General features: G+C 43.7%; 1 pseudogene; it reads right to left on the bottom strand.

Annotated features, from left to right (window-relative positions):
* Window positions 1-7,675: 7,675 nt before the first annotated feature.
* LOC118575683 lies at window positions 7,676-9,189 on the bottom strand (annotated as a pseudogene).
* Window positions 9,190-9,404: the final 215 nt, after the last annotated feature.

The raw sequence follows: 9,404 nt of genomic DNA, 5'->3' as shown, positions 1-9,404 counted from the left end.
CAGGATCCATACCTGTTGCACGGGCAGGCTTCTGGGAATCTGGTGCCTGTGGTGTGATGCCTTGTGTGGCCTTGGTACAGTGGGAAGGGGCTTGGACCTGCCTAGGCTCAGTGTGCCCAGCTCTGCTGACTCCCCATGGGAGACCTTGATTTGGGGGATGTGGGGTGGCTAGGGAGGGAAAGCTGGGAGGTGGGAGGAGGTGGGATCTGTGGGTGGTATGTAGAGTGAGTAGAAAATTTCTTGATAAAGAAAAATGAAAAAATAAAAAGAAATGAAAGTCTCATTCTTGATTTTAGTGTCTCACAACTTACAGTAATTCTAATTACTAATTAGAATTAATGTAATAATAATTACTAACCAGAAAAAAATAACACTAAAGCAAAAGGGGCTGGAGAGATGGCTCAGAAGCTAAGGGTACTAACTGCTCTTCCAGAGGTCCTGAGTTCAATTCCCAGCACCTGCATGGTGCCTCACAACTGTTTTTAATGAGATCTGGCACCCTCTTCTGTATACATAATAAATAAGTAAATCTTTAAAAATTAAAAAGAAATGACTGCTTTTGCTCTCTTGTAGTATCAGAGTCCCTTCTACTCCCCCAGATCCTAAAGAATGTAAACACTGTACTTTGGTTGACTTTAAAGTACTGACACTTTATTTTCAACAACTGCTGATCCACATCTGCACAGCTAGCTCCCTTTCAGGACCAGGATGTGAGGCAAGGCTCCATCCCTGGGGCCATTGTGTGTTAATACAGACAGCATGTTCGGAGGGTGTGTTTGCCATCTCTGGGCTCCAGTAATTTTGTTCTGCAGCAGACGTTGGTCTATGACTTAGGCCATTGTCCTCTCTTCCATCGCCTTTGTAGATTTCGATGACTTTACTGTCTCTCCAGGCCATGAGAACCACTGCTTTTTCATCCCAAGTTTAGGAGGTGCTCCGTCCATGAACCTTGAGTCAACTGCCCTCACAGCTCAGCCTTTCTTTTGTGGGGCATTGCCTAATATGCTTTGACTTTGCAGTTACTTACACTGTGTCTTTTGACATCCCAGCAAAAGATGTTTAGTGTTTTATCTTTAAGTGAACTACAAACCCTGATGACTAAACAGACAGATGTATACTAACAAACCTCTTAGCCAAAAATTCTTATGAAACCCAACCATGCCAAAGCCACATTTCAGCAACAATAGCAGAAATAAAATCTAACTTGCTAGCTAGGAGTATTTGCTTAAATTTATTTGATTTCCTTGAGTATTTATTAACTAATGCTTATATAGAGGAGGGATACTGCCTTTTTTTTTTAAATTACAAACACAGTACAAAACAACTTCAGAACATATTTAAAATGGCAAGCCAACATATTTATAAATTGTTCTTATTAGCTGTTGGCAGGTTTAAGAGAGACATTCAGAACTCATGATTTAGTGGAGCTACTACTGGGTGTGTCTGAACAAAGTCCTAAGCATAGCTTCGGAGCTCACAGGTCAGAAGGTGTAGGGCCTTCTGGGAGGAGAGAGGGGCTGCCACGGCACAGCCAGTGTATTCTTTGTTTGAGAGATGTGCAGCTTCACCATGGAGGAATTCTGGACAAGTGCAACTAATAACACCGATCAACTGCCAAATTTCTTAATAACAGATCAGTATAAATATACAAGAATTGGTCTGTGCATTTTTATTCTGTTGTGGTATTGGACTCTGTGAATTCAATCCATCTCATTACAATGTCTTTAATGTGAATCCTTCGTAGATGTGAAGCCTTGGATTCACAGTCTGCAGTACAAATACCCTGACATATCATTTATTTGCTATTAAGTATTTGAATATTATGCTTTTTAAGCGTCTTTAAACCATGTTTGTGATTAGCATTGTAGGGCCCTGGAACTCCCAAGTTGGGTAACTGCTGCCCTACTTGCCTGACCCTGACCAGATGTCCTCCTTATGCTGACTCCCTGCTGGTCTCCACCCTCCTGAATGCTTAAGGGAAGTTCCTTGTTTGTGTTTCCTGCATTTGGTGTAAACAGCTTAGATGCAAGAACTTAGAACATTCAGTATCAAACTTCTGCCCTCCGGGGTTCCTCCACTGTGCTGTAAGCCTGTATTTAAGGTTCCCTCCCTTCTTCAATAAATGGCATTGGGCATCCCCTGGCACAAATGACCTGCTGTCTTTTGTGTCTGTTTTTCGATCCACAGCCCCTCGCTGGGACATGGTAAACAGGTGGTGGTAGCCTGGGCGCTACTGCAACAAATGGAGGACCCACCAAGATCCAAGAAAGAAGGGAAGAGCTGATGGACACCCGGGTATGTCTGGTGCCAGCAATTTAAAGAAAAAAGAGACGATAAGGGTGAATTGAAATGGGTGCAGCTAGCTCACAGTTAATTGGACTGCTGAAGCAGGAAGGCACCAAAGGTAAGGAAGAGGAAGAGGGCTAAAGATTTAAAATAAAAAGGAAATCTTCCCAATAGAGAAGAGGGAAGAAAAGGAAATTTCCCGTTAGAAAAGGGAGAAAATTTTAATCAAGTAAAAAGGATTTTCCCAGTAAAAAGGGGAAAATTTTTTGAAACTAGGCCTAAAGATTTTGGGGCCCTGTAGAGGAAGGATGAAGGAAAGAGAAAAGCCTCTTCCCAGTGGGATGGAGGAAGAAAGGGCTCTTTCTGATGTAGAAGTTTCAGAATAGCTAGAGCTCTGAGCTCTTTCTGCCTGCCAGCGCAGAGCAGCAGCACCTGAATTGCTGGGAGTTGGCAGCTAGGCCTCACTGCTGCTGCCTGAACAAGCCAGCCAGCCCAGAGGTTCAAGTTTTGTTGTCTGTTTGCTTGACTTTAGTTTAAATGTTTTTTACTTTTCCCTCCGAGTGGGAATAATTCAATATTTAGGATCCCTTCGTGGGAAATGTTTTTTGTTTTTTCCCTCATGGTGGGAATAACTCATTATTAGATAGTCCCTTCATGGGAGTAAGAGGAAGTTTAAAAGGGAGTGCATGTGCATATGGCAGACAAAGGTGCTTGTGATGGTGTGTGAGATGGCCAGGCAGGCAGGCAGGTATGCACCCTGGGAGGTGGAGCTGCAATGGAGCACAGCAGCCCAGGCAGATTCCTGGACTAGAGCCCAAGCACCCAGGGGAGCCAGAGCCAAAGCCAAAGCTTGCTCCAAGCAAGCAGAGGCCTGGAGAGGGTCAGGCGCTAAAAGTTAAATGGGCCCAACAACTTCTGGTGAAAAAAGGTTTCGGTCAGGACATGGAATGCTAAGTCAATGTAGTTTGAATTTCCAGGGATATTAGTCATTTATTGCATAAAAAATATTACGTTCTTTTGATTGTCTTAATAAATGTTTAGATGAATGGTTGATTCTCATGGTAGATAAACTAAAGGAACAGAATTCATAATTTTGAATTATATATTAGGTATGCTCTTGTCTGTTGGTCATTACTGAAAATTTGGCTCTGCTCCTTAAGCTGCTTTCTAGAAATTCTTGGTTTAATGCTGTAGAAATATAACACCTGAAATGGATTGGGTTGTTAGTTTTTTAAATAATGTTGCTAAGATAAACTCATAAAAAATAATCTCTTACTAATACAGAGGTTACAAAATTTTTTCTCCAGTAAATAAAATACAGGTAAATTGTTTAGTCCACATTGTTAGTAATTGGCTTTTTGCATTAATGTTTTACTTGGGATCTATAGAGAAGGATCCTCTTTTTAAGATTTTATAAACATACTCAAGAGTATTGCCTAAAGTTACCTCTTCAAATCCTATAGAGATTGTATTTAATGCTTTTATAATTGGCACATGTAAAAAGGACTATAGAAATAGAAGCTGGTGATAGAATTGCTCAATTATTATTGCTTTCATATTTTAAATGCAAAATGGCACCTATATGTAGAACTGGAGGCTTAGAAAGTTCAGGAGAAAAGGTGTTTGACAAACAGTTATCAATGAAAAACAGCCTAAATTAAAAAATAATATGATATGGGATTGAGATTGAAAGATTATTGGATTCTGGTGCTGGATATATCTAAAATTTCACAAGAATTCTGTGATACCAACTGGCCTCTACAAGAAGTCAGGAAAATGGAGGCTGTTGCAGGATCTTAGAGCTGTAAATAAAACCATGCTTCTCATGGGAGCAACACAGCCTGGTTTGCCTACACCTGTGGCAATTCCTAAACATTGGCATTTAATTGTGATTGACTTACATAAATAATTTATTGGCTGCTAAATATAAAAACTTGTTTTTGATGCCTTTTCTAAATTTCAAGAGGTTCTTAGCCTGGCTAATTTACAAATAGCCCCAGAAAAGGTACAGGTATCTTTTCCCTATCATTACTTAGGTCATGAATTGTTATGCACAGGCATATGTCCACAAAAGATTCCTCTGCGTACAGATCAGCTATGCACATTTAATGATTTCCAAACCTTTCTGGGAGATATCCAATGGCTTCGGTCCACTTTGAAGATTCCAACAGGTCAGCTTCACCCCTTGTATGATGTCTTAAAGGGCGACCCTGACCCTTCATCTCCCCGTGAATTAAGAGCTGAAGGGCGTACAGCCCTACAATGTGTGCAAGAGGCCTTGGAACAGGCTCATGTGCAATATATAGATCTTTCTTCTCCCTTATTGTATTTGATATTTTGTTTTTCTCATTCACCTACTGGAGTGTTTTGGCCAACAGGTCCTATTCTATGGGTACATTCCTCAGCTTCTCCAGCGAAAACCATTACTCCTTATCCTCAGGCTGTTGCTCAGATTATATTTAAGGGAATCAAGATCAGTGTTCAAACTTTTGGTAAGGAGCCAGATATTGTGGTGACCCCATACACCCAGTCTCAAATAGCATGGTTGCAAGCTAATGATAATGACTGGACCATACTGACATGCTCCATGCAGGGTCAGTTTGATACTCAGTACCCCTCCAATAATGTGTGTCAATTTTTTAAATTGCATCCTGTCATATTTCCCAAGATAGTACAGATGACTCCTATACCTCAGGCCCGTGTAGTATTTACTGATGGCACATCACGTGGTTTTGCTGTGGTAGTTTCTGGTAACATAATGAAAAAAATAAAAGTCCAAGGCACTTCCGCCCAGATGGCAGAGGTACAGGCACTGTTGCTTGTTTTACAGATGTTTTCTGATGAATGTGTAAATAATTATACTGATAGCCAATATGTGACACACACAATTATGCCTTTGGAGACAACAGCCTACATACCATCCATTTCTCCATTCATGAATATTTGCTGGATCTCTTTGTTATCACATGGGCATAACCCAGGAACAAGCCATCCAGATAGTTAAATCATGTCCTCTTTGTGCTGAATTTTTACCTATTCCTCATTTGGGAGTGAATCCCCGAGGACTTTTACCTAATCATGTGTGACAGATGGACGTCACACAGGTCCTTTGGAAAATTACAATATGTCCATGTGTCTATTGACACATATTCCTCTTTAATTTTTGCCTCTGCCCATTCAGGGAAAAGGTTAAGGATGTAAAGAATCATTGTCTTCATGCCTTTGCTTATATGGGAGTGCCTAAATACATAAAAGACTGATAATGGTCCTGCCTACAGCAGTACAGGATTTTCAAAATTCTGCCAAGATTTTCCTATTGCTAGTAAGACTGGTATTCCTTATAACCCTCAAGGACAGGCTATAGTAGAACGCTGCCATTGTACCTTAAAAACATATATTGCTAAAGTAAAAAGGGGGAGCTAGGGGCTCATCTCTCCTCCCCACATTCTATTCTTTCCCTTGTTTTATACATTTTAAAATTTTTATCTGTGGATTCTGCTGGAGCATCTGCTGCAGATTAGCACTGGAGGGCTCCTGTTGCAGATCACCCTCTGGTGGGATGGAAGGATCTTTCTACTGACACTTGGAAGGGACCCGATCCGGTGTTGGTGTGGGCCCGGGGTTCTGTTTGTGTCTTTCCTCAGGACAATGAGGTTCCTCTTTGGGTTCCTGAGTGCTGTGTGTGCCCTGTGGCTGCTGCTGAATCCCAGCATGGCAGAGACCTATTGGGCCTTGGTGAAAAACTATCCCCTTCTGATGCCAATGGGGATTAAGAGCCCAATACAGCCGGCCTTGGCAAGCATTAACATAAGCCTAGGAACTGTAGCCATGCGGTTGGATTCTTCAGAAGGTAGTGTATGGTAACTGCTCTTTCAAGTATGTTTGAGAACGTGTCACCCAGACACCTTGGAGATTAAGGATAACCCTGAAGGTCACTGACCTCCATTTGTTAACTCTTACCATGCCAGCTAAACCTTTTCATTTTTTGCAGCCCTCTTCAAGCTGGTGTAGTACCTACTTTTCAGGAGTGGCTCTGTGCAACATTTATTGGCCTCCTGAAATTCATCTAGCCTCTTTTGAAGATACCTTAAAATCTGTGAGCCTGAATGTATCAATTATGAGACCTTTAGTTCTGCTCATTGTCTTCTGTCTGTCTCTTTTTTTTTCTTTATGGTTCTTAGTTGTTCTTTTACAGAGCTGCCAGCTCAAGTCGTGCTGGGATCAAGAAATGGGCCTTGGTGGTTCGTGTTCCTGGAGCTATGTCCAAGCCAGTGGTCAGTGGTAGTTAGACACCGATGATGCTCACACGCTCCAGAGGAGAATTTGACACTGCTGCGGCCATTGTTGCTGTTATAGCAGTGGCAGCCACTGCTGCTACTATTTCTGGGATTGCCATTTCCCTACCGCTAGCACGATGGAGACCCTGGCAGCAAAAGTAGCTACCATAGTTAATTACTCTTTCATTCTATTGGGCATGATAAATTTAATTCAGTAGTTATATACATTTCGATTGGCTTTGAATGTTATAAATTCAATAAACTCATGTTCCATTTGCTCTCAGGATACCATCTTACAAGGAACTCCAATTTGCAGTAAGGCTCGTTAAAGAAGGGAATGGCTCAATTTCCTCTAGCCTACTGGCTATGGGTAGGTTAGGACTTCTGTTGGTCTTTTCTGTGTCACACAGATTGCAAGCCCAGCCCCACTTTGAGATTTTGGCAGCAGTTAACCCTACAGCTCACGTGGTTGAGCCTGTATGATAATGAGTATTCAGAGATGGGTAATACTGGGGGGCGGTTGTCAACCTAAGACAGAGCGCTTGTGTGGCCTGGGCAAGTGTCTCCATGACAGGTAAGTCAACCTGCTGACATCCCACGCAACCTAAGTCAGAAGCTCATTTTTTAGTAAAAAGGGGGACATGTAGGGCCCTGGAATTCCCAAGTTGGGTAACTACTGCCCTGCTTGCCTGACCCTGACCAGATGTCCTCACTATGGTGATTCCCTGCTGGTCTCCACGCTCCTGAATGCTTAAGGGAAGTTCTTTGTGTATCCTGCGCTTGGTATAAACAGCTTAGATCAAGAATGTAGAACATTCAGTAGCGAACTTCTGCCCTCAGGGGTTCCTCCCTTGTGCTGTAAGCCTGTATTTAAGGTTCCGCCCCTTCTTCAATAAAGGCATTCAGCATCCCCTGGCACGAATGACCCGCTGTCTTTTGTCTCTGATTTTCCATCCACAGCCCCTTGCTCCGACATGGTAAATGGGTGGTGGTAGCGCGGGAGCTACCCCAACAAGCATTGCTGGAAGCAGTTCAGAGTCTTATGTTTTCTTCCTCCTCCTCCTCTCCCTCCAGTCTCTCTGTTCCTAGAGCAAGCTTCTAGGGGTGGCCACTCAGGTTCTCTCTGCGTGCAACATCTGGATGAGAAGGTTATTGCAGGGTACATCCCAGTTCACATGCTTGCCATAGAAGTACTCGTCCACCTGCATGCTGAGTGCCCGGATTTCCGGGAGTAGAAGAAGCAGATGTCCAAACTTCTCTGTTCGCTGGGGGTAATTGCAAACCATGTAGTCCTGCCAGGCAGCATTCACCTGTTCCTGGACACCTTCCACCAGCTAGAAGTCCTCAAGATTCTTGACATCTAAGCTGAACAGCACTAGGAACTTCAGACATACAAATTCTGGATGGTCAAACTGTAGGGAACAAAGTCTCAGGACTAGCTCCTGTGAATGACTTAGGAGGTTGGTGAGTGTGACTCTGACTTGTGAGGCTATGCTGGAGTAGTCAACGTGTTGCCCAGTAATCAGCAAGAGGTACCCTTCCTTCCCATGTACCACTTGCCAGTAAATGTGATCAAGGATCAAGAGCTCACTCCAGCAGTTCTGAGGCAGCTTCATTTGGTCATCAGCCTTCAGGTCTCTGAAGAAGACACTACTCCTGGCCCACTCAACAATGGAGAAGAGGGTCTGGTCTGCCATTTTGGACATGAGCCCAAATGTGTTCAGCTTTTCATGCTTGCCTCAGTTTGCCTGCTCTTGCTGTGAGTAAGCTGAGATTTTCACTCGAATTTGAGGCTCATCTGGTTCATACTTCAGAAGTTCCAGTATCAGGTATGGTGTGCTGCCTGGGGAGCTTATCTGGTAACCATCCATGTAGGAGTAGTCCATCACTGACTCAGGCAAGCTGATGTAGGGATCTGGGTACTCAGACTTGATGGCCAGGCTAGGAAAGTGACCATATGGTTGGTAACCTTGCAGGCTGCCATGAGGTGGCATTGTCATGCTAATGGGGGAGGTGACAAAGGGACTTCTGTCATAGTCTGTGGGAGGCAAGGCAGCAAGGTTCAGAGGTAGGCCTTTGGAGGCAGAATGGATGTTCTGAATTTCAGAGAGGTTGGTCAGGTCCAAGGGCATCACTTGCATCACCTGAGTCATGGATTCCAGTTTAAATCCATCAGCTCCGATGAGGGATGAGGGCTTTCTTCTGTTGCTTTAGGGCCCTGTCTCTCTTGTACCTCGGTCCCAACTTACTTCTGCCTCCTTGCCTGCGGTCACCACCTACGGCTTCTAGTTTCATTCCAACACTTGGACATTTTTGGAATTGACAGTAAGGACTATGTTTTCTCTTTGTTTTGGCAGTTCTGGCAGTTCTGGTTTTATATACATGTGTACTTTTATTGATTTGGACTGTTCACTTAAAAAAAACCCTTGTAGCTTTGACAGGTAAGGAGACCATAATGGTACCCGAATACTTTATCGCCACAAACAGGACATAGCTCTTTGAGATCTTCATCATGGAGAAATTCACCATTTTAAATTGAGACACTTGTTAGTTTTCCGGCATCTGCCCCTGTTCCCCATGCGATCAGGCCAGTCTCCACTTTGGGCAGCATGACAAGAGGGCTGCAGGAAGGAATGGGGGTCGTGTCGGTCTGGAAGCCCAGCACCTGGACACGGGCAGCACAGATTCAACTCAGGCGGAAAGAGAGAAGCGGTGACCAGCGTGCCAACTTTCCCACCCACTCGCCCAGGGCTGCCAGTCAGGACTTCGGAGCCCTGTAGGATCCCGCAGCTCCAGAGATGTCCCTGAGCTGAGCACAGGAGCCAAGCCACACTGAAATGG

Source organism: Onychomys torridus, unplaced genomic scaffold (genome assembly GCF_903995425.1).
Source record: "Onychomys torridus unplaced genomic scaffold, mOncTor1.1, whole genome shotgun sequence".
Taxonomy (NCBI): Eukaryota; Metazoa; Chordata; class Mammalia; order Rodentia; family Cricetidae; genus Onychomys; species Onychomys torridus.
Note: the sequence above shows the minus strand (reverse complement) of the source record. Positions and strands in the feature narration are given on the sequence as shown.